At 36.4% G+C, this 26,611-nt stretch overlaps 1 protein-coding gene and 1 pseudogene across 1 annotated transcript in view; one reads left to right on the top strand and one right to left on the bottom strand.

Annotated features, from left to right (window-relative positions):
* Nucleotides 1–26,611, bottom strand: part of SLC2A13 (solute carrier family 2 member 13) — a 387,878-nt gene that overhangs the window by 264,098 nt on the left and 97,169 nt on the right. The window lies entirely within an intron of this gene.
* On the top strand, nucleotides 8,801–9,402 carry LOC147579223 (40S ribosomal protein S3a pseudogene; annotated as a pseudogene).

Here is a 26,611-nt window from a genome sequence, read left to right as displayed (position 1 = left end):
TCCATACCTGTTGTCACAAATGGCAAGAGTTCACTCTTTTATACAGGTGGAAATATCCCATTATCTGTGTGTGAGTATGTTTATCCATTAATTCACCAATGGATACTAAGGTTGTTTCAATATCCTGGCTATTGCAAATAATGCTGCAACAAGCATGGGGTGTACATATCTTTTTGAGTTAGTGTTTTTGTCTTCTTTGGATAAATACCCAAAAATGTAATTGCTGGGTTAATGGTAATTCTACTTTAAAGTTTTTGAGGAAACTCCATACTGGTTTCCATAGTGGAGAAACTATTTATATTTCCAAATCCGTGCTAACACTTGCTATTTCTTGTCCTTTTAATAGTCATTCTAATAGATATAAGGTGGTATCTCATTGTGGTTTTGATTTGCATAATTAGTCACAATGACTATGTTCAGCTTTTTTTCAAGTACCTGTTGGCTATTTGTAAATCTTTGAAAAAAAAATATCTATTCAGATTCAACACCCCCACACACACACACATTTTAAATTGATTGTTTGGTTTTTCACTATTGAGGGTTTTTTTGAGGTCTTTATATATGTTGGAATCAGCCCCTTATCAGATTTATGATTTGCAAACATTTAATCCCATTAAGATGCCTTTTCATTTTCTTGATGGTTTCCTTTGCTATGGAGAAGTTTTTAAGTATTATGTAGTCCCACCTGACTTATTTTTTCCTGTTGCTTTTGCTTTTGGTGTCAGATTAAAAACAATAATAATCACTGCCAAGACCTATGTCAAGGAGCTTACACCTTATGTAGTCTTCTAAGAGCTTCCTGATTGCAGGTCTTATATTCAAGTCTTCAATCTGTTTCGATTGTGAGTATGCTATAGAATGGTGGTCAACTTTCATTCCTTTGCATGTGGCTGTGCAGTTTTCCCAACACCATTTATTGAAGACACTATCCTTTCCAAATAATATATTCTTAGCTCCTTTGCTGTAAATTAATTGACCATATATTGGTGTGTTTATTTCTGGGCTCTTTATTCTTTTCCTTTGATTTATGGGTCTGTTTTTATGCCAATACCATACAGTTTTACTTACTATAGTTTTGTCAGACAGTCTGAATCAGGGAGCATATACCTCCAGTTTTATTCTATCTCAAAATTGCTTTGGCTATTTTGGGATTTTGTGTGTGTGTGTGTGTGTGTGTGTGTGTGTGTGTGTGTGTGTGATTACATATAAATTTTAGGATTATTTGTTCTATTTCTTTGAAAAATGTCATTGGAATTTTGATATAGATTGCACAGATTCTATAGACTGCTTTGGTTAGCATGGACATTTTAACAACATTGACTCTTCCAATTTATTTCTGTCTTCTTCAATTTATTTCATTAATATCTTACAGTTTTCAGCATACAGATATTTCACTTACTTGACTAAATTTATCCAAGGAAATTTATTATTTTTGATGCATATGTAAATGGGATTATTTTCTTTGTCTGAAAGTTTATTATCAGTGTATTGAAACACAACAAACAGAATTTTTGTGTACTGATTTTGTATCCTGAAACTTAATTCATCTATTAGTACTAATAGGTTTTTGGTGCAGTCTTTAGGATTTTCCAAATACATCATGCTATTTGCAAATAGTGACAGTTTTGTTAATTCCTTTTCCATTCGGATGCCTTTATTTCCTTTTCTTGCCTAATTATTCTAGTGAGGACTTCCAAAACTATGCTGAATAGCAGTGACAAGAATAGGCACCCTTGTCTTGTTCCTGAAAGAACAATATTAGTTGTGGCTTTGTCATATATGTCCTTATTGTATGAAGGTACATTCCCTCTATACCCATTTTGTTAAGAGTTTTTAATCATAAATGGAAGGTGAATTTTCTCAAATGCTTTTTCTGCATTTTGAGATGATCATATAATTTTTATCCTACCATTTGTTAATGTGGTGTATCACACTAGTTCATTTACAGATGTTGAACCATCCTTGCATCCCTGGAATAAATATCCCACTTTATCATGGTACATAATCCCTTTTAATGCACTGTTGAATTCAGTTTGCTGATACATTGTTGAGGACTTTTGCATCTATGTTTTTCAAGGATATTGGCCTGTAATTTCTCTTCCTGTGGCACCCCTGTCTGGTTTTGATATCAGGGCAATGTTTTCTTGTTTTTCCTGTCTGGATGATTTATCCACTGATGTCAATGGGGTATTAAACTCATTAGTATGTAATGCTGCCTATCTCTCCCTTTAAGTCTATTAATATTTGCTTTTGTATATTTAGTGCTTCTATGTTGGGTACATAAATAGTTACAAATGTTATATCCTCCTGCTGGATTGAGCCCTTTATCATTATGTAACACCCATTTGTCTATTACAGTCTTTGCTTTAAAGTTCAATTTGTCTGATGTAACTACTCCAGCTTTCTGTTGGTTTCCATTGACATAAAGTATCTTATTCTATCCCTTCACTTTCAGTCTGTGTGTGTCCTTACATGTAAAGTGAGTCTGTTGTAGGTAGCATACACATGGGTTTATGATTTTAAGTCCCACAACACTCCAACCAACAGAGAAAGAGTGCTTAAACAGTTACCTCCCCCAGTGCACAGCAAGAGGCAACAGACCCAGGAGCTTAGTCTTTCTGTGAATAGGGCCTATTAGGTAATCATTGTGGCTGTGACCTAAGGTGCAGGCTTCTAATTAAACATGCAGCATCTAAGGGCTGATTCGAATCCTTTCCAGAGACCCTGAAGGGCAGGAGCTACCTTTGTTAACTGTATCTGCTGTGCTCCAGACTGCCAATGTCTCCTTTGGCGGTTGGGGAAAAGCCCTACACAGAGCTGGTGTCCTAGTTTTTACGTCTGGCTTCATGGTTTTTAGTCACTGCCCAGTGGACATCCCTTGACCTCCAGGCTCTGGTGGCCAGGGGAGCTTGCCTTTCTAGGTCCTATGATATTGTGGCAATCAGATAAATAGTTGTTGGCAGGCTGCCACACTCAGGGCACTACAAAGACAGCAGATTTACACACACCCCTGATTTTCGGTGAAGGAAGCCTCTGTTTGTCCTGAAGCTTTGGCCTGAGGGGCAGGTTTGGCATATACCTGGTGGACTTTAGAGATATTTCTAAGAAACTCAGGTTACAGAGGCTATCTTGGTACTCTGCCTTCCTGCAGCTCACCAGTATCTTCTATAAAAGAGCTTACACTTGTCTAGAACCTCAATTTCTATAACTGCCACCATAATGGGATTTAGGTTTATAGTCCCACAGGACTGTATGTATCTGCACACTTTAAAAACTGTTGCCTGATGACCTGGCTTCCAGTTAGTCTGAATCTAGGTGCTGAGAACTTCCCCTTAAGGACACTGACAGGTCCTGGCATATTCTCAACTACTGAGAGCTATTAAAAATATAAAAGGTCAGGGCACCTGGGTGGCTCAGTGCTTGACTTTGGCTCAGGTCATGATCTCATGGTTCATGAGTTTGAGCCCCGCATCAGGCTCTGTGCTGACAGCTCAGAGCCTAGAGCCTACTTCAAATTCTGTGTCTCCCTCTCTCTCTGCCCTGCTTGTGCGTGTGTGCACTTTCTCTCTCAAAATTAATAAATGTTAAAAAAAATTTAAACAGGGGCGCCTGGGTGGCTCAGTCGGTTAAGCGGCCGACTTCGGCTCAGGTCATGATCTCGCGGTCCATGAGTTCAAGCCCCGCGTTGGGCTCTGTGCTGACAGCTCAGAGCCTGGAGCCTGTTTCAGATTCTGTGTCTCCCTCTCTCTGACCCTCCCCTGTTCATGCTCTGTCTCTGTCTTAAAAATAAATAAACGTTAAAAAAAAATTTTAAACATATAAAAGTCTGCTTGGACAAGCACAAAAGTTTGAGATAAGACAAAGATTTAGGGCACAGCTGAAAGACAAGTTTGTTCCCTACACAAGGCCACTCCTTCAAGAATTGGAGAGGTGGTTGTTTTATCTACTGTACAAAAAACAACAGAGAGACAAGCAAACTGAAAAAAAACAGAGAAATATATTCTAAATGAAAGAACAAGATAAAACTTCAGGAAAAAAACCTTAATGAAACAGAATTTACTGATAAAGAGTTCAACATAATGGTCACAAAGATGCTCATCAGACTGTGGAGAAGAACAGATGAACACAATGAGAACTTCAAAAACAAGATAAAAAATACAAGAAAGTACCAAACAAATGCCACAGAGCTAAAGAATACCATAAAATAACTGACTGAAAAATACATTAGAGGGGTTCACCAGCAGACTAGATGAAGCAGAAGAGAGGATCAGTCACCTGAACGACAAAGCAGTAGAATTCATTCAATCAGAGCAGTCAAAAGAAAAAAAAGTGAAGACAACTGAAGGTGTTTATAGGACAAAATTACATGGACTACATTCATATTAGAGGTCCCAGAAGAAGAGAGAGGGAAAGGCACAAAAATCTTGTTTTAAGAAATAATGGCTAAAAATTTCCCTAACCTGGAGAAGGAAACCAACAGCCAGATGCAGAAAGTCCAGGAAGTTCCAAACACAATGAACCCAAAGAGACTCAGAGACACACTGTAATTAAAAAGTCAAAATTTAAAGACAAGCAGAGAATATTGAATGCAGTAAGGGAAAACAACTTGTTATGTACAAGGGAATCCCCATACGACTATCAGCAGAGCTTTCAGCAGAAACTTATAGACCAGAAAGGAGTCGCATGACATATTCAAAGTGCTTAAAGAAAAGAAAATCCCAATAAAAAATACTCTACCCAGGAAAGTTACCATTCAGATCTGAAGAAGAGATAAAGATATTTTTAGATAAGCAAAAGCTAAAGGAGCTCACAACCACTAAACAGGCTTTACAAGAAAAGTTAAAGGGACTTCTTTAGTCTAAAAAGAAGTGCACTACTTACAATAAAACCTACAAGAGAATAAATCTCACTACAAAAGTAAAAATACAGTAAAGATAGTGGATTAATTACTTGGGACACTCAAGTAAAATTGACACTGAAATTGTAAAATACAGAGGGAGGGAGAAATATTGAGGTTTAGACTGGGACCAATCTTAAGTTGTTAACAACTGGTAAGAGACTATTATAGAAATAAGTGGTGTGTGTAAACCTCATGGTAACTAATCATAAAGCAAAAATCTATAATAAATACATAACCAATAAAGAGAAAAGAATGTTAAGTATACCACTGAAGGAAGTCATCAAACCACAAAGGAAGAGAATAAGAGAAGAAAAAAGGAACAGAGAAACTATAAAAACAAGTAAACAATGAACAAAATAGCAATAAGTACACACCTATCAATAATTAAATGTAAATGGACTAAACTCTCTAATCAAAAAACAGAGAGTACCTGAATGGAAAAGGCTTTTTGCAAGGGGTTAGAGCTATTTCTTTCTTGTGTGGCTCGTATTACAGATACTCTGAAATTGTTCTTCAAAGATGGCTGCTCGACTTGATACTTGATACTTAGAATTTATTCATTCTGCAACTTCTCACATCAGTATTTGTCTAATTCCTGGTCTCTGTAGGTTATAGTTATCAGGGGAAAAATCAAAAGTACCTTGAGAAAATTTCCAAAAACTACATGCCTCAACATAAATTTGATCAACTGTGGTGACACACTATGTTTATATGGTGGTTGTAGGCAAAGGCAGGTGCCACCCACTACCACCACCACAAAAAACAATAATTTGACAGAGAAAAAAAAGTTTTTCCTCAATACTGGAATTGAGCAGAGCAAAAAATACACCACATGAGATTGCGATCTACAGGGTAAGTATGATTAATAATTCAAAACACAAACTATGAATAATTTAAATCTGTGATGTATGAGAAAGGGATACTCACTTAATGAATCTTACCACCCTATTCTATTTTCCACCTTTACCTTCTCCCCCAGTGAAGAATGATGGGATCCCCCCAGTGAAGAATAATGGGGGCAGAACAGGCAGAAATGTTTCAGAACTATTTAGAAATGGAAAAGTATATATAGTTCACCAAATACAATTTTGTAAATCAAGTTATGTAATCAGGAATAGAAATGATTTCTAAAAAAAGTAACACCTATTGAGAAGGACTTATAAATTATGTTATCCTCAACTTCTGCTTTAAGCAGAACAGTATATTAATTATTCTAGTAACTACGGTCTTAGATAAATTTCAATACATATGATTTTTATAACAGTGCTAGCTTCCTAAGAAAATAATGGGTATCTCCAAAGACCAATGAAGATGAGATACAAAAACAACATTTAACCAAATAATAAATGGGAGCTGACAGCAAAAACCAAACTTAAAAGTTAGAGTTAGGCAAATACCTGTAAGTACTCTTGAATCCTTAAGTGTAAACCTTGGGCATGCTACACAGTGGGACAGCAAATTCTGAGACTCTTAGTAAGGTGGATTATTGAAGGGGCTAAAAATCCCAAATCCCTATTATGCCTTAACCCCTGGTATAAAAAAACAAATCCTCCCCAAATAAAAGAAACCCACAGTAAGTATTGTTTTTTCAACTTTAACACATGCACTGAATCTACAATTTATTGAGCTCTTACAATTTTTTTTCATTTTCTCATAATACCACCAACAAAAATACCACAAAATGAGAGCAATTATTGTTCCCATTTTATAGATGAAGAATCTGAGGTATAGAAAGTTTTAGTAACTTTTAGATATCCAAAGACACAAAGCTAGTAACAGCTACAGGTTGGAGGAAAGCTCAGGCAGCCTAATTCCAGAGCAATATTCTAACTGTCACTTATTCTGCTCCTTGTATTTATGCAAATAATAATTATAACAATAAACATCTTTATGTGATTTTTATGTGTCTAGTGCCATTTTAGATGTACTAATTTAATTCTCACCACAATCCAGTGAAGTTTACAGATGAGGAAACTGAGGTAAGGAGAGGTTATGCAACATATAAAGGTCACCCAGCTCCTTAACAACAGAGATGGGCTCTGAAGCCAGGCGCTCTTACTTCTGAGCTTATGCTCAGAACCACCTCACCATTCTGCTTCCTGAATACTGGTTCATTTAATCCATTTATCAACTCTAAGAGAGTTTCCATCCCTGTCCTTCAAAGCTGATTCTACAGAAGAAGTAAATAAATCTGCATAAAAAGGCAGGAGGCTTCTGGGGGGCAGCAGATCAAGACCCCTTTCTCAACTCCTTTAATAGTGAAGTTAGAAAAATGTATCCAGGGACATGTTTTCACAGCAAACCAGGAGGCCTCCTGACAGCAGCTTAGTGGCAGGGATATAAAACAAGACCTCTGAAATAAAAATATATACACTGAGGAAGGAGAGCACCCAGGCTGGTGACCTGTGTCCCACACCAGGATTTGAGGGCTTGTGGAGACAGAAAGCTCAATATAGCAGAACATATGACTACTGCAAGGTATGCCTCTGGACTGGGAGGTGCTGTACTTTAGGGGCCAACAGTGGAGTCTAGGTTTATTTTTTTTTTTTTATTTTATTTTTTTATTTATTTTTGGGACAGAGAGAGACAGAGCATGAACGGGGGAGGGGCAGAGAGAGAGGGAGACACAGAATCGGAAACAGGCTCCAGGCTCCGAGCCATCAGCCCAGAGCCTGATGCGGGGCTCGAACTCACGGACCGCGAGATCGTGACCTGGCTGAAGTCGGACGCTTAACCGACTGCGCCACCCAGGCGCCCCGAGTCTAGGTTTATTGAACCAAAAAAAAGTTGTAATCTGATGTTGTAGGCAAAGGAAGGTGCCTCCCACCACCACCACCACAAAACAAACAAACAAACAAACAAAAAAGGAAAGAAAGAAAAAACAAACAAAACAACCTACTTTCTACTCCCTCATCTCTAGAACCTTCACACATATGGCATTCTTTATTCTCATTATCTATCATTTATCATCTTTTCATTACATTACATGGCCAAAGAGACTTCCAGATGTGATTAAGGTTTTGGATCTTAAAACAGGGAAATTATCTTGCATTATCTGGGTGCACTCAACCTAATATTATCACCTAAGCCCTTAAAGAAGAAGGAGGCAGAAGAGTCTGAGAGATGCGGCAGAAGGAGAGGTTGGACAGACTTGAAGGGTGAGAAGGACTCAGGCCGCTCTGGCTGTCTCTAAAGCAGGGGATCACAAACCATGGAATGCAGGCAGCCCCTAGGAGCTGAGGATGAACTGCAGCAAGGAAAGGAGGATCTCAATCTAAAGCCACATGGAAATGAATTCTGCCAACAACCTGAATGAGCCTGGAAGCACATTTCCCTCCAGAAGCTCCAGAAAAGAGTCCAGACTGGCAAACACCTTGCTCTTGTTAAGACACAAGAGGAATCAGACAAGACAACCTACATTCCTGACCTACAGAACTGAGCCATCGTAGATTTGTGGCAATTTGTTTCCATACTACAGGAAACTAATACGTATTAGTAGCCAGGTGGAACATCTTTGCAACCTGGACAGGAACCAAAAAGCCCATTGTTGGCAATGAATTCTACCACAGGAGTGCGCCAATGTAATGCCAGTTCCCACCCCACCCCCACTCTACAGTCTGAGTATAGCCCCAGATTTTCCAGAATATTCAATTAACACAATGAGGTGAAGTTTAGGGATAATTCTCAACGTGGTGATAAACAGACAAGTAAGGGTTTAAGTGACTTGACCTAAAGAATAAATTTAAACAATGCGCCCTTTTTGCTCTCTGAGCAGCACCATGGCAGTTGGGGGTGCTGGGCGGGGGGGGGGGGGGGGGGGAGTGCGAAGCACCTTATGAGAAGTGGCAAAAAATGGACCAAGAATAAAGTTAGATCCATTTTCTAACAAAGAGTGGTTTCATGCGAAAGCACCAGCTTTGTCAATTTAAGAAATTTCAGAAAATACTAGTCACGAGACTCCAGGGGATCAAAATGGATGGGATGGCCTCAAAGGTTTCTGAACTGAGCCTTGCTAATCTGCAAAATGATAAGTTTGCATTTAGAAAATTCAACCTAATTACTGGAATGTTCACTGCATGAACCATGACAAAAATGCTCCACGGTCAAAAAAAAAAAAAAAATGGCAGATCATGACTCAAGCTCATGTTGATGATGTCAAGATGACAGATGGTTATTTGTTTCAACGGGGGTTAGTTTTACCTAAAAAACATAACAATCAGAGTCTGAAGACCTCTTATGCTCACCACCAAATCGAGACAACGGAGATCATGACCTGAGAGATGCAAATGATTTGAAAGAAGCGGTCAATAAATGGACTACAGATAGCATGGGGAAAGATCCAGAAAAGGCTTCCCCATTGATCTTCTCTGTGATGCTGTCATTAGAAAGGTAAAAATGCTCAAGAAGCACAGTTTGAATTGGGAAAATTCAGGGAGCTTCCCAGTGAAAGTAATAGTTTTGGAAATGCTACTGGGGATGGGACAGGTGTTAAAATCGAATGAGGTATAAGATGTGAACTACCACTCTAAGAATCTGTTTAAAATTCAGACTTTTAATGGTGACAAATAAAAAAAAATTTATTTGCAAAAACAAAAAAAAATTGAATAAAATAATGTGACCTGGTTTGTAATTATGAGATTGTAAAGCAAGTCAAATAATTTTAAATGTATAATGGTAACTCATTAAAACAATTCTAGTGTTGAAATGTATATAAGCTCAGTTTCTCATTCATAAAATCTCCTTAAAATGCGGTAAAACTACATCAAATCAAACATCTTTTTTTTTTTTTTTCACTTGGGCAGTAAGTTTGAAGCACATATGGTGGTGATACATAAGTCACACCCAAACTTTGACAAGTCCTAGAATTAATCCAGCCTCCCACACACATACTAGAAAAATGCTGAAAAGCCCTGGTCCTTTCAGTGCCATTTGGCACACAAATTAGACCAGGAGCTGTATCCGGTAATTCTCTATTCTACACCAATCACCATGGTTGGTCTTTAGAAACTTCATCTCATGTAATCCTCACAACTCAGTAAAATAGGCATTGCTATTCCCATTTTTTTCAATCAAAACATTAAGAGAGAAGTTGAGAAACTTGCCCTATTTTACCCAGGTAATAAGAGCTCTTACTGAAAAGCTGATCCATCTCTGTATAGAGACCATAACCAAGATGATTTATCCTCATTCATATCAAAATACTTTAGTAGAAATCCTGAAAGGCTATGAGGTGGCAATACTATTCCATCAATCAATTCGCCTCTCTTTCTGTCATCTTTTCTACTTCTCACTTTACAGCCCGTATGTCTCTCCCTGCATTTCAATATACAGTCCCATTTAAAACATAAAAAAAGAAAAAGTATGTAAAAAGTAAAAATCCTTTGGGTAATGTTATGATACACCATCTTCAGAACAATTAATCACAAATATTGGTATTCTTTATTTTATCATCTTTTGATTAAATTACATATATATATATTTTTTTAATCTTCTTAAATGAATAAATTTTCAAAATTGCCTTTTGGAGAGACAGAGAAACATTGACAGAAATTAGGGTTACATCCTTATATCCAGTAGTTTGTACTATCCATTCTCTTCCTCTCTTCTCTTTCTCAGCTGTCCTGTCTCTTCTCTCCTATCCTTACTGCATATACATTAGCAGTCCTACTTAGAGATAGCAGAATAAACTCATGTTTGGCTTAATAAAGACACAGATGGTTACATATAGAATTACTTATAGACATTTGTATCTACATGGAATTGTAAACACAGACATTTCCTTGCTCAGTTCAAAGGGCCTAGAAGCAGTTAACACCCAAACAGCAATGAACACATGGAGTGCTAGATCTTGGTTTCTACTTTTCTCCAATAAAAGGAACTTGAAGAAATTGCTAATTCTAGAACTGGGGCAGAAGATATAAGACATAACTCTAGAGCATTCTGCAGTGCCAGAAAGTAAGGAAACGCTTTAAAAAAGACACACAAAAAAACCCACAATGATGGAAGTATGTCAAAGGGATATAAGGGCCAACTAAAAGAGCTTCCAGTGTCCAAGCCTGAACAATTTATGCAACAAAATATACTGGAGTATAGCTTGAGTTATAAAGTAAATATCCATGAGTCACATGTGACATAATACATAAATGGAAGAGAACAGACAAATCTCTCATGCAGAAGAATTACAAATAATGTATGTAGATCATTGTCCTCAAAGAGGGGGAGTGTAATTTCCGCATCTTAACTAAGGGCTGTGTGTGACTCATTTCCAAAAAGTACAGTACAGAAGAGAAGTGACAAAGAGTGACTTTACCATGGAGCATCCTAATAGGGTCAAAGTCAACATGAGCAGTGGTAAGTCATGTTGATAATATGTACCCTTGATGTGATGTAATGACAATGGCAGTCTATCTTTGTGGTCTTCCTCCCCAAAACTCGTAACTCCAGTTCATGAGAAAAAAAATAAGGTAAATCCCAACTGAGGACGCTTCTGAAAAATATCTGACCAGTCTTCTTAACACCTACAAGGGTCATCAAAATCAACGAAGGTCTGAGAAATGGTCATGGTCTAGAGGAGCCTAGGTAATGATGACTAAATGTAATGTGAGATCTTAGATGGATCACTGGAAGAGAAAAAAGGCCATTAGGTAAAACTAATGAAATATGGATAAAGTATGAGGTGTAATTAAAAATAATTATATCAGTTCATCAACTGAGCAAAAGTACCATACCAACAAAGGATACGGAAAATGGGGTGTGGGATACAGAATTCTTTGTACTATCTTTGCAATTTTTGTATAAATTTAAAACTATTCTAAAAATAGTTTAATTTTTAAGACAACTGATAACTCCTAGAAGAGAGACTTTATAAGAAACGTCATCACAGTATACTACTTGTATTTCTGTAGTAAATCAAAGTTACCAAATTACAATAATGTAAATAGTGATTATAAATTCATAAGTAATAGATCTATATTGTGATGGTGGAAGTAGGTATGTGAAAGTTATAGTAAAGCATAAGATAAATCCATATTTATCAGCCAATCCTCATTTTCCATAGTCATAATAGATATTGCCTAAAATCAGTAAGAAATAACCATATAAACATATTATTTTATATTTGAAGGTGAGTATCTCCTAAGAGCGTAAAAGGGTTTGCTCTGTGCAACAAGATAATGGGAGATAAGATAGCTTGGACACTGATCTTTTTGTATAATAAGTCTTTTGAACTACTTATTTAAAAAATAAAACAAACAAAACTTTGGGCATCTGCTGCTCTCATAGTTCTTAAAGATAAAATTTTTAATAAGAAAAAGAAAAAAAATGGGTTGAGTAAATTGATTTATAACCTACAGCAAGATTAAATATTTTTCTATTAAGTAGCAGAATCAGAAAGAGAAACCTGTCTGCATGAGTTCAGAGTTCATGTGCTTGCCTTTATGTTAAACCTTTTCATGTGGTTGTGTAGAAAACAGTATCACTGTACTACAGGAAACAATTAATGAACTGCAGGTATTGTAACTAAGGGATGACATAATTTTTCTTATAACCGAAGAACTTCTTGCCAAAAGGAATTTGTTACTCTTAATTCTTCTACCTTCCACCTATCCTTTCCCAGTTAAAGTCAACATAAAGAAGACAGTTCTAACTGGTATCTTGGACCACCCATAAAGGAATGAATTTGAGATTTTTGATGTTATTTTATAGGACTTATGTCAACGGCCCTAGAAATATGTGTAGTTGATAAAGTATGCATCTAAATTATCTCCTCTCAAAGAAAATCTTGTACATAATTTTATTAAACAACAGATTGAACATGAATTGTTAATTTCAATTTTAAAATGGAAATTGTCTCTGCCCAAATCTATCATGCTTATACAAGCAATCTGTAGTTTATACAGAGATACCGACAACTTAAAAGTTGAATAACAAGGTTTTATCTGTTCTTTTCTCTTCCATTTATAGTTCATCAAAAATTAAAAAGAATTACCACATGACCCAGGAATGTCACTTCTGCGTATATGCCCAAAAGAAATGAAAGTAGGAACTCAAATATAGGTATCTGCACACCTGTTTTCACAGCAGCATTATTCACAATAGCCAAAAGGTGGAAGTAACCCAAGTGTTGATGGAAAGATGAATGATTAAGCAAATGTAATAATTATATATAATACACACACACACACACACACACACACACACACACACAAAACAGTATTATTCAGCCCTTTTTTAGCAATTAAATTCTAACATATGCTACAACATGTATGAACCTCAACAACACTATACTAAGTAAAATGAGCTAGTCACAAAAGACAAATATTGTATGATTCCACTTATATGCAATATCTACAATAGTCAAATTCATAAAGACAGAAAGTGAATGGTGGTTGCCAGGGGCTGGGGGGAAGAACGAATGGGAAGTTACTATTTAATGGATAGAGAGTTCCAGTTATGCAAAATGAAGAGTTCTGGAGCTAGAGGTGGTGATGATAGCATAATATTATGAATGTAGTTGATAGTACTGAATTGTAACATTTAAAATGTAAATTTTATGTTGTCTTTTTTACCATAATGGGAAAAAAAAATTTAATTCCAACTTTCCAAGTTCAGTGATCCTTTGGTAAATTTTGGTTAACCCTAATTTATCTGAAATCACTTAACATAGTTGACAAAGACACTCTTTTGCCAGAAACAAATTGGAATTTGAAATTAGGCAAAATGTTTGCCTTTTGAGATTTTAAAAAATCAGGGCGCCTGGGTGGCTCAGTTGGTTAAGGGTCAACTCCTGATTTTGGCTCAGGTCATGATCTCACAGCTCATGGGATCAAACTCCATGGGAGGCTCTGTGCTGACAGCACAAAGCCTGTTTGGGATTCTCTCTCTCCCTCTCTCTCTGCTCTTCCCTCCCTCCCTCTCTCTCAAAAGAAATAAATACACTTAAAAAAAATCACCAAAGGACTTTAAAAAAAGCCCTATAGCTCTGGTATGAAGAGATCTCTAAATCGAAGTACTCTGCTTTATAGTTGAAAGAACAGATGAAAGGGCAGAGTCAAATTCATCTGAGGTTCTTCCATGTGGACAAAAGCAAATTCTTCTGGAGATATGACTGAACTTCAACATTGGTAATGAGCATTTGAGGCCTCCTAGTAATCCTGAAGACAGTTTCAAAAGTCTATGTGGATAAACAGCTGGAAGGGTGGGTAGGTATGGTGATCACTTCTAAAAAAAAAAAAAAAAAAAAACAAACAAAAACAAAAAACAAAAACAAAAAACAAAAAACTCAGAAAGGGAGACCCTAAATCAGTGATCCTCAAAGAGTAACATGTAGATCTGAAGTGGTTCTCAAAAGACAGCCAGAAAAAGCAGTGTCAGCATCACCTGAAAACCTGTTCGAAATGCAAATTCCTGGGTCCACCTCAGATCTCAGGGCACTGGGCCCAGCAATCTGTGCTTTAAGGAGCTCTCCATGCACGGGATTCTGATGCATACTAATTGAGATCCACTGCTCTAAAGGACACTCAGTGACATGTTACCACCAAAAGCTGCATTTTAAGTCTCTGTTTCTGTACGCTGGATGCACATTAGCAGCACTAGAAGCTTCTGAGGTCGGGTCCCACCCAGCTCACAAAGTCTGATTTAATAGATTTTGCTTATTTAAAATATTAGTTTAGATTCTTTGTATTCCACAATGTTAAGTCAGGGTGGAGAAACAGGTTTTTAAATAATTTTATAACGTCACTCAAACAGCGGTAAAAATTTCAGAAGGAAAAACAGTATATAAATGTTTTAAGCCTAAAAATATTCGACTTCCTGCCTAATAAACATATATTAATAACTCAAATAACCACAGAGTCAACTAACACTTAGGGGAAATTTAAAGTTGAAATTAGTAACCCAGGATTATGATAAAACTAAAAGATTTTAGACAAGTCTAAAGAGAGAAATTAAATGAAAAATTATTTTTTCCATAAAGAAATTTTGAAATATATAAGTTATAACAGAGCTGTAAGAAAATAGACTTTGCAACTCAGGTACACGTGGGTGAGAGTTTTTGGTTCTGTCATCTATCAGCTCTAACATTTTGGCTAATTTCTTTTTTCATTCCTAAGCCTCCATTTCTCATTTGTAAAACAGTCAATATTATGAACCTGTATCAAAAAGATGGAAAATCTAAATAAAGCATGTAAAGCACTTAGCATAGTAATTGGCACATAGCTTATGCTCAATAAGTGTAGACTTATTAGTAAGAAGAAAATCGCATTAAAATGAAAATATAGTAACAGAACAATGAGTAAATTCTAGGAGTTTGGTAAAATGTCTTTCTGATATTCTAAGCTAAGAAAAAAAGTAATTAAAAGCTAAGAAAAAAAATAATGTATCAAGATAGCAATACTGAGAATGCAGGGGAAGTTCTCCATAGCTAATGTGTAGGAAGCAAGCAGGTATAGACATCACATTCACAGCCCCCCCACCCCACCCCTTACTCTGTAAGTGGAGCAATCACCAGTTCACTCAGGTATCTCTTAAGAAAAGTACTTGGCAAGAGTTATAAAACTCATTCCCATATTGTGGTCTCAAACGTGGATAACAAATTCTTACTCTCTTAGACATCGAGATCGTATTCTTAATTTCTTCATTAAATTAAATCACTGATAATGAAAAGAAATCCCCAACTGAGCATCTGTAACGTGATCAGACGTGCATGTACTTCTGAATTTTCAAGCCTGCAGCAGTGCGTCATTAATTCATAAGGAAGATGAGCCAAATCTTCTAATGAGTAAATGGACATGTGTGTCCAACTCTTCATTTACTTTATTTTTGCTAAACCTGACTGAGCATATGAATTTCTTGAAACTACCACACCACTCCCATCCCCATGATGCAGCTGACAAGTGGCCACTGTGCAGGTTCATAAGCAGATGCTGGGGTCTTGGGAGGAGAGCAGTCATTTGCTCATTTGCTATTAGAAATAGAGCTGATAGAATCACTGGTAGTTTTCACTTTCTTAATAATTTAGGTTACTCTTCAAACTTTCTATGATAAGGATGTATTACTTTAAAAATGTGAAAAATTTGGAAAACAAAAAGTCAAGAGACAGTTTGTGAATAAATGAAAATAAAAGTATAAGTGTTCTGAAGCTTGGTAAGCTCTTTTGATTACTTAAAAAAAGCATACAAAATTAACTGTGATTGTCTGCCACAAAACTATTTTATCTACAATTATGCCTGAAAGCAAATGAAAAATTTTTTTAAGAATTATTAAAATTAAGCATACCTCAAGAAAGGAGACTCACATGATTTTTAAATGATGGTGGGAAAGAGATTATGTTAACATAGCATGTTGAAGAGTATATATGGTTCTAAAGAGGTTAAGCTTTGTTTTGAATTCTTAGCTCTCTTACTTCTTAACAGGGTAATCACTGGGAAAGTTACTTACCTTCTCTATCAATTTTTACAACTATAAAATGAGAATAATATTGATTTCTTACTCTTGCTAATAAATATTAGAGGAAAAAACACACCCCACACACAGAAGCCATTAAATGAGCAGGGTATAATTATTCAAGCAAAGAAATACCATCCAGATAAGGAAGATAGGAAAGAGATGATCACTCCTAAAGTTTTCTACATACAAGTGTGCCTTACCAATTCTACATTTATGACACACAGTGGGATTTACAGGAAAACCTAGATTTTAAATCTAAGCCCTTTCCACTTGTCAGGTAATTAAACAATATTCAAAGATCTAAAGCATTAATATAGATATAATTCTAAAATTATATCCAACATAGATATAATTCTAAAAGAATCAGTCACTCAAAACATTTCAAGAAAGTAGTTAATGAAGTGGTTTTTTTTTTTTTAATTTTAGACTGAATATACTAACATACCTGCTAAAATGATTCCTTAGGAGATAACACGTTTAGTTTGAAACTTTGTTACCCAAGTAGAAGCAACAGAGGAGCCAAAAGGATTTTCCTAAGGTAGCAAAAGCAGGAGAGGTTACAGAGGAAGCTCCAGGGAAAAATATTAAATATTAAGAGTACAGAGAAACAAATCAATCCTTCACATCATATGGTGACATCTAAGACACCTTCAATATCGAAAAAGCGTTGATTCTGTGACTTCTGTCCCCCACACCACGTAGTGTAGAAAGAACCCACCATGGAAACAAATGAACCAAGACATCAATGCAATGCTTGTATACAAATGGTCTCCAATTCTACTTCTAGGACCTAAATAAAAGGAGGAGAAGCATACGTGCAAGAGTCATTATAATGTACCTATATTATACACTATTCATACCTGGAATATCATATAGCAACTGAAAAGATGAAGTCGATTTATAGATCTGATTCAAATGGACTCAACTTGACTAAAGAAAGCAAACAAGTAACTAAACAAGACATGCAGTGTGATACCACAACAATAAAAATTCTATTGAGCTCTGTATGTGCGTCTGGAAGGATACATTACTAGTCACATGAGATGGACAAAGAGGAATTTAGCTTCATCTGTAATGCTGTAATCTTTTCAGGGGAGGCAGTACTTCTGTATTACTTGTTGAGACACTTTAAAAAGAAAGAAGAGAGCATGATGTCTTCCATCATAAACATTTAATCCTTTCTTTTACTAGCCAAGTAAGATGTTTACGGCTATAAATTGTTGGGGTACTATCTGCAACACTGTGACGGAAAATGGAAATAAAACATATAAAGTATTTATGAAAATTAACAAAAAAATAGCAAGGGTTAATTTATATTCAAGAGATAGTCACTCTTTTTTTTTTTTTTTTTTTTCTTCCTAAGCTCAGGATTCAAAGCCCCACCAGTCAGCTCTCATGTCTGACTCAGGGCAAAGATAATGAAAAGTCATCCTGCAATCATCCAGACTGACAAAAGTCTCTTACTTCGGCTCTAACAGAATTCTGAAAATAAGTGATTCAACTACACTTCTGATATACTCTATTTTTACTTATTTAATTCTGAAAGACTGTGACACATTACCTCTAACGTATATAGCCACATGGAAAATGCAAGGGAGAAAATATGTGAACTAAAAAGGAAGCAAATTACTCTTCAACACTTCAGTACTGAATCTGGCAAGAGACAGACCTTATGTTGGTGTTTGTGGAATCAAGAACTAAAGGAGTATCTTCTTAAGATATAAGGTGGTGTTAAGCAAGGAAAATTATTCACAGACTTCCCTGAGCTGAGAGCTGTTTGGCTCCAGAAGTGACAAAAGCAGAATATCTAATTATGTTCTTCTTTTTTGTTTCTCACCAGAAAATACAGTAGAAGCCCTGCTGTCTGATGCACTATTAAGGAAGTCCTCTAAACTTACATTCCTAAACCTAACAATTTGTATCATCCTAAAATATATAAATATTCATTCTGCAATCCTATAATGTAGGACAAGGCCCTTTCTCTGAGCATGGATCAGCTAGCTAAAGTATTGTCTTTCTTGCAAAAATCACAGATGTAATTGTCTATAATCTCCATAAATAACAGAAAACCTAGGAGAGTTATGCAAAGTCAACACAGAATCTAATTTTAATGGTTCCCTCCCAAATCCTTTAGAATCTTCTTGCCTACAGTTAATTCAAGATTAGTTTTCTTTAGTGACACCTTTATTGAATCTTTCCAAAGCATTCAACTTAGACTTTCACTGAAATCTCTCTACTTTTTAGTGTTTTTCTTGTCCTGCATTTCCGTAAGAGTTGATTACAATGCATAATTATAGCAACCAACACAATGGCATAAACAGATTTCGGAACAAACCCAAATGACTTGGTACACCGACAGACAGCACAACAGGTGTCAGATGTACAAGGGCATGATGGAAAGCCATCCATCAACTGTGAGTGTGGTATGCTTTAGAGAAGGTTTTAAGAGAGTAAGGGGCCTGCCAGTTAATTGGGTAAATGTGAGAAGTGCAAGAGCATTAAGGAAAGCATCTCTGCATCGCACCTCACGCAAATGTTACATTACATTGAGTAATCACCAGATTTGTTCTTCAGTCTGCATACAATAAGGAATACAACAACCTGAGATCCAGGCTGCACCCACTGGTTCAATAAGCACTGAGTAATTTCCCGGGGCTAGTGCCAAGTGTTGGAGACACAAATAATGGGTTGTGCAGGATTTCTCAACAACAGCAGTGTTGAAATTTAGGGTCCCCAAATTCTTTGTTGTGGGGGCTATCCTCTGCATTGTAGGGTCAAACATCCTACTACCCTCTAGATGCCTGTAACACCTTCTCCTGAGCTGGGACAAGGAACAGTCTTCAGACCTTGTGGAATGCCCACTAGGGGGCAAAATTGCTCCTGGTTGAGAAGCACTGCATTAAGGTGGAGCAGGACCTTTCAACACCTCATGAACTTTGTTAGGACTCACAGAATTCCACAGTTTTGGATCTATCAAGATCTTTTTTGCCTTGTCTGAAATTCAGAGAAGTAACCTGTCAATGGATAGAACTGGCTCCATGATACACAGGGCCAAGGGCGTAATGAAAATGTGGGATCCTCATTAAAAAATCACTAAGAATTTTAAGACAGTGACAGCAGAGCACTAAACCAAGCAGAGTGACCTGAGCTACTGCAGAAGGCACACATCCATGAAGCCACTCTGCCAACGGTACCGGGTCACGGGCAGGGAAGGAGTAATAATAACCCAAGATTCCAGGTGCTCTTCTACTAATTTCAGAGGCACTTTAATATCTATTGCATCTCAGTGAGTCAGAAGGTTTTAATATTTCAGGTGTCTAATTGTTCTTTATCACATTTTTTTCACTAATATTCCCTATGCACAGAAAAAAATGTTGCATATAACAGTGAATTAACTTCTCACTCCAGTTTTTAAAAAATCAAATTTTCAATACAAACTTACTACATTAGACTGACAGTTCAAATTATAGGACCATGAAATCATTTGTGTTTTATTAAAAACAAAACCATGAGGAGCTTGTTATATTTTATTAGTAGCATCTGTCTCCTGTCTTGAATGCTAAAGAAGATATTGATGATGTTCTTTTGCCATTTGGGAACAGACAGATACTCTTTCCTCAAAAATTATCTTTGGCAATGGATTCTTTAAATCATCCTTGCCATTTGGCAAGTTTTTTGACTCCAGGTGTGGAAATTAGCATTGTGTTTACACTGTAATCAAGGGAGATATAACCACTTAGTATAAGACGTCAGAACATGTGTTCCTTACAGAAGTAATGTCTATATTTTTCTATTGCAGGTGTGTGAGCACACCTGGCTCTAATATCATCAGTTTGGTCTTACCTGCTAAAGGTACTAGACATACTTGAGTCTACCTTTAATTTCTTTCCCTCTGTCTTTCATAACATTCTTCCAAACGTAAACAGGCAAGGTAATGTGACATGACAGATAAGGTTGCTCCTGAACACAGGTACTTGGTTAGTACTTTAGTTCAGTAGTGTTCAAAGCAACAAATCACAAGCTTCCCAACAAGTGTTTGGAATCCAATTTTACTATCCCAGAATACAGAGTGCTACAGGAAGTCACTTTTCAGTAGTCAAAGTCAGTGCACCTCTGAGACTGGGGCTGAATGACAATGTTATTAGAAGCATTTTCTGGGAAACGTTTGACAGAAGGTGTCGTTTCTAATCCTGTGCTTTCCAGTTTCTAAGTTCAAAGGTGTTGGTAAGAAAAATCCCCTCTAAAGGGATATCTATGATCCTTCAACATAAGGAGATACTAACATAACATGGAATGGTAGGTACAGTAAAAAAAAATTTTTTTAATTTACACAATCAAAAGATATACACAAAGGATAGCTTCTAAGAAACTGTTTGCAAAGAGGGTATCCCAAATCATCAAGTGATTTTACTAAATAATGGGGAAACAAAAGTGGGTAAAATGAACTGTTCTACAAAGGCTAAGTGGGGGCTACACTTTACCACAGAGTGGAAAAGGGATGGATTAATGCTTTTGGAGCAGAGAATCCTGTTTACCACCCTCTCCCCCATGCTTAGAATGCCGCAGGCAATCAAGATATAACTTATTGAGGGGCGCCTGGGTGGCGCAGTCGGTTAAGCGTCCGACTTCAGCCAGGTCACGATCTCGCGGTCCGTGAGTTCGAGCCCCGCGTCAGGCTCTGGGCTGATGGCTCAGAGCCTGGAGCCTGTTTCCGATTCTGTGTCTCCCTCTCTCTCTGCCCCTCCCCCGTTCATGCTCTGTCTCTCTCTGTCCCAAAAATAAATAAACGTTGAAAAAAAAAATTAAAAAAAAAAGAAAGAAATAACTTATTGAGTGAATGAAATCAGTTATCACCTCAAATAATATGAAGGAAAAGAAGATGCTTCTTAGGAAATGCAGAATAAATTGGCACACAGTGGATTAGAATCTGACTTCTCATTCCTTATATGAAACCTACTTTTAGAAACACAGTAAGTGTTCAAGTTAATTACTTTTAGCACACCCTTTGTTCCTTCATTTGTATGCTAACCATGATAACAACTAATACTTTCATAAGAGCTTATAATGTGCCAGGCACTTTCTCCTAGCTTTACACATTAAATCAATCTTCAAAATACTTCTTGGAGACACATATGATAAATATCTTCATGTTACAGGAGAGGAGACTGAAGCACAAGGAGGTCAACTAAAATGTAAAGTTGCACAGTTGTGACTAAAACCAAGGCAGTCCGTTTCCGGAGTTCTTGTTCTTAACCTCCTGCCTGTGCCACAAGTATAAAGAAAACTACAGGATAAAAGACTATATGATGAAAAGCATTGCCTTTCTATTCTTACAATGAGTATGTCATAATTTCACAAATCTAGGGGAGGATTAAACTCTTTTTTATGCTGCCAATAAAGTATAAGGTTGTCCTTTGCCCAATTTATAGCAAAACAAGACAAATGGTTTATATTTTCAATATACAGGAAAGGTTAAGGAGCTTTTGTTTGTTTTATTATAGTCCATGATTTCTTTTGCTTCTTTTCACTTCTCTTTTAAACGGTCTTCCCCAAACTATTCGTAAAGGAATTGTAGCAGAAATGTGGGCATCTTCTCCTCAGCCCTAATTCACAGACCATTTTGCACTGCATGCAGCATATTCTTTGAAAGTGGCCACTGTAAACAAAGAGTGAGGCAATTCCAGAACCCTCTGGTACTTCCCAATAAGTACATCAAATGAGACAGTTGGTCTCTCCTCCCTCTCAGCCTACCTGGTGTCTGGAGACTTGCTTACACATTCAGAGTATGTAACAAAAGAGAGTATTATATGGAAAAATGATGTTCAACGGAAATGTTTTCATGTTTTATGTTTAACCCTTATGAAATTAAGAAAAGCAGTGAGGGTCTTCCTGAAATAGCTACAATGGTAGCTGTATTTCCCCAAATTTCTCTTAATAACTGCTACCTAGGTCCTTAAAGCCACTATCGATTCTGACAGAAATTAAAGCAGGCAGCTTTCCAGACAAAAATACTGGAATTAGAGCCAATACCTAGGCGAGAAACCCTGTAAATATGTACAACTGCAAAGTATATGTCTTAAAAAATGGACCAGGAGGTTATTACAGATGAAGATATTAATTCAGCAATTGCCAGGAGCCTTTATATCTTACAACTGCCTTCTGGGATACCATTATCTCCATCTTAGGGATAATAATGAGTTCAGATAATGTTAAGTGACTTACCCACAGGCACACAGCATCACAGCCTGGCCTTGAGCCCACTCAAGTCTGTCTTTTTTTGCAAAGCTGATCCCACTATATTATATAAAAACTCTTTTTCCTAAACCTGTAACAGTAAGCCACTCAGACATTTTATTCATATATACATATATATAATTGTACAATGAAAACTTAAAAATGAAAATATCACTTAACTGTGGGTATGTTTAATAGGGCTTACTTCACTAATGTGCCAAAGAAAGGATAAGGAATTCACTTTTGATGAGCTCTTATTGTCTATAGCCCCACAGCACCAGATATTGTACACACTGTCCCATTCACGCCTTATAATATGTGGGGCCAACTCCAACTTCAGTACCTGACTTTATGACTTAAGAGACTTAAGACTCAGGACAAAAATTAAGTAACTTGCTTATGGTTACACAGGCTTGTATTTAAACAAAAACATATAAGTTCAAGAGAAAATGCAGTCTACTGAGACACAAGCATACGTATCTAGAACATATCTATACTCAAACATCATATAACACAATTTCCTGTTTCCTTCTTCAGGTGTTTGATTTTATCTGTCTAGATTATAAAAGCTCCTAGAGACTGGAAACTTTTTTAAAAACTTCATATATACTACATGGCATTTAGGACCTTAACATGCCAGTCGTAAACCCCTCATAAATATGTGTCAAATAATGGATTAACATGCACATCTGACTAGAGATAAGCAAAAGTCACCAAAGAACTAATGTGTCTGGCATGCTAGTGAAGTGCGAAGTGCAAATTGCTAACTTCTGTGGACATCTCTAGCTCCCAGAAATTTGCCTAAAAGCGGTTTATCCCTTTTGTAAAAGGGGAGGATTCTACAACCGAGTAAACTAACACACCAAAACACCAACTTGAGAGAAAATCCATCTAAGAATTCCATTAAAAGACTCCATTTAAATAATTTAAAAATCAAGTATTAGACTCATCCCAGTTTACAAAAGATATTCCTGAATTATCACCTTCCTATATAAAATTAGTATGACAAAACTATACTAGATCCAGCCATTTTTTTCTTCAGAGATTATAATAATAAAAAATTTGATGCAAATGACTACTTTGGGAAGAAGGACTCTCTAAGATAACCGAATTAAATACTTGATAAAAACTCCAAAACTCTACTAAGTAAACATCTTATAGGGAAATGTCTGTATTGCTGCTGGGCTAAATTAACAAGTAATGAAGCATCTGAAAGATATTTCTCAGATTATTTATAAGTCTACTTAATACTTGTAATTTATTCTTATCTGGGTACTTAAGAATATTAGAACAAAAAGTGTATTTGTCCCACACAAGAGGGGAAACATTTTCCAATACAACTCACAGATTATTAAAAAAAAATAGTTAATTCTGGCATTAAATGGTTAAGCTCAACCTGTTCATTCATATTAGAATCTCATCTCTTTGATAAAATTTATTTTGAGTAAACTGAATAAAGTAAAAATATCTCATAGCCACAGATAAAAAAGTGATGCCTACAGTTCATGTAAAATCAAAGACAAATCAACATGATGACTACTTTATAAGTAGCGCACATATTAATATTTCTGAATCACTAGTGAAACGTTAGGGTTCTCACTACCAGGAACAAACCTTCATCTTACCCAATATCTTATAGGTCTGACACCAGAGAATGAAAAGGTCTTAAAAGCTGAGAAATCTATCTCCAGTAAAACAATAAGGTTAAAGAAAATTTTGCATCTGACTACTTTCTCTTAGACCCTAATGTGCTACCACCCCAGTGGACAAGCATAAAAATTACAGACACCTACCATACCATGCATAAAATTCATCACCTGAAAGTCCACACTTCATTGGTTTTAGTATATTCACAAGGCTGTGCAAAATCACCACTAACTACAGAACATTTTCATTACCCCAAATAGAAATTCCATACCCATTAGTTATCACTCCTCATTCAAGCCCCAGCCAACCAAAGAACTACTGATTAGCCTATTGTGGACAATTTAAATGGCATCATACAATCTGTGGCCTTTTAGTGCCTGGTTTCTTTTGACCTAAAATAATCTTTTCATGGTTCATACATGTTGTACCACACAGCAGTATTTCAGTCCTTTTTAGAATTGAAAAATAGTCTGTTGTATCAATAAGCTATATTTAATTTATCCATTCATCACCTGATACATGTTTGGGTTATTTCCATTTTTTTTGTACTATGAATAATAATGCTATGAACACCTATATACAAGTTTTTATGTGAGCATAGGTTTTTAATTCCCTTGGATATATATTAGAGTATCTCTGGTATGCCTATGGTAACTTGGTACTTCACTTTCTGAGGAGCTACCATATTGGTTTCCATAGCAAGTGAACCATTTTACATGGTCTCCGGCAGTGTATGAGGGTTCCAATCTCTCTCCACGTCCTCATCAACACTATCCATGTTTTTTGTCTGTTTTTTTTTTTTTTTTAATTCTAGCCAAACTTGGTGGTGTGAAATGGTTATCTCACAGTAGTTCTGACTTGCATTTCCCTAATGATTAATATACTGACCATCTTTTCACGTGTTTACTGGCCATCTCTATGTTTTATTTGAAAACATGCCTATTTGTATATTTATTTATTTTAAAGTTTATTTATTTTGAGAGAGAGAGAAAGCAAGAGGGGTAGGAGCAGAGAGAGAGAGAGAGAGAGAGAGAGAGAGAGAGAGAGAGAGAGAGAGAGAGAGAGACTGAGAGAATCATAAGCAGGCTCCACGCTGTCAGTGCAGAACCCGGCACAGGGCTTGAACCCACGAACTGCGAGATCATGACCTGAGCTGAAACCAAGAGTTGGATGCCCAACCAACGGAAAGCTACCCAGGCACCCAGAAAAATATCTATGTAAATCCTCTGCCCACTTTGTTTTTTTTGTCTTTTTATTTTCTAGCTGTAAGCATTCTGTATGCATTCTGGATATCAGATCCTTAAAAGATATTATGATTTGCAAGTATTTTCTCCCATCCTGTAAGTTGCCATTACATTTTTTGGATAGTGTCCTTTGACACATAACAATTTTAAATTTTGACAAACCCCAGTTTATCTTTTTCTTTTGCTGCCTGTGCAGCAAAGAAATCACTGCCAAATCCAATTCTACAGGAAGATTTTCCTCTATGTTTTCTTCTAAAAGTTTATAGTTTTAGCTCTTAAAGGTCTTGAATTCTTTTTTTAAGCTAATGATTATATATGGTATAAAGTAAAGGTCATACTCCATTCTTTGGTATGTAGAGTATCCAGTTGTCCCAGCACCATTTCTTAAAAAGGATATTCTTCCCCCCCTGAATGATCCTGACACCCTTGTTAAAAATCATCTGACCACAGATTTGTGGGTTTATTTCCAGATTCTCAATTCTATTCCACTGATATACAGGTCTAGCCTAATGCCAGTACCACAATGTTTTTAATTACTGTAGCTTTGGGACAACTGTTCACATCAGGAAGTGTTAAGTCCTCCAGCTTTGCTCTTTTTCAAGACTGTTTTAGCTACTCTGGGTCCTCTGCACTTCAACATGATATTTAGGGTCAGCTTGTCAATTTCTGAGAAAAGGACACGTATAATTTTCATGAGCTTCTGAAATTCTCAACTGCACTGAATTTGCAGGCCAGCTGAGAAGTACTGTCATCCTAATGATGGCACCTTAATGATTAGGTCTTCCAATCCATAAACACGGGGGTGGCTTTCTTTTCTTTCATTTAGGTATACTTTCATTTCTTTCAACAATGCTCTGTTGTTTTCAATGTACAAGTCTTGTACTTCTCTATAAGATCTGACACTTAAAAAGGGGTGAATACCTAACCTTTCATTTAAAATAGGTCAATAAAAGCAAACTTAAACAATAATCTATAAACTAGCTTTTATTAAAAGTAAAACACAAATACTAAGAGTTATAAGATTTTTAGAGTGGGAAAAGTTCAGTTCAACAGTTCAGTAAATATGTACTGAGAAGTCAACACTAGGAAAGATGTATAGAACATTGTACCTGTCCCAGTAGGTTTACAGAGAATGTATGTA

The sequence above is a fragment of the Puma concolor genome, chromosome B4, assembly GCF_028749965.1.
Source record: "Puma concolor isolate L17-30 chromosome B4, mPumCon1.1.hap2, whole genome shotgun sequence".
Taxonomy (NCBI): Eukaryota; Metazoa; Chordata; class Mammalia; order Carnivora; family Felidae; genus Puma; species Puma concolor.
The sequence above is the reverse complement of the archived record's forward strand: the minus strand, read 5'-3'. Positions and strand labels throughout refer to the sequence as shown.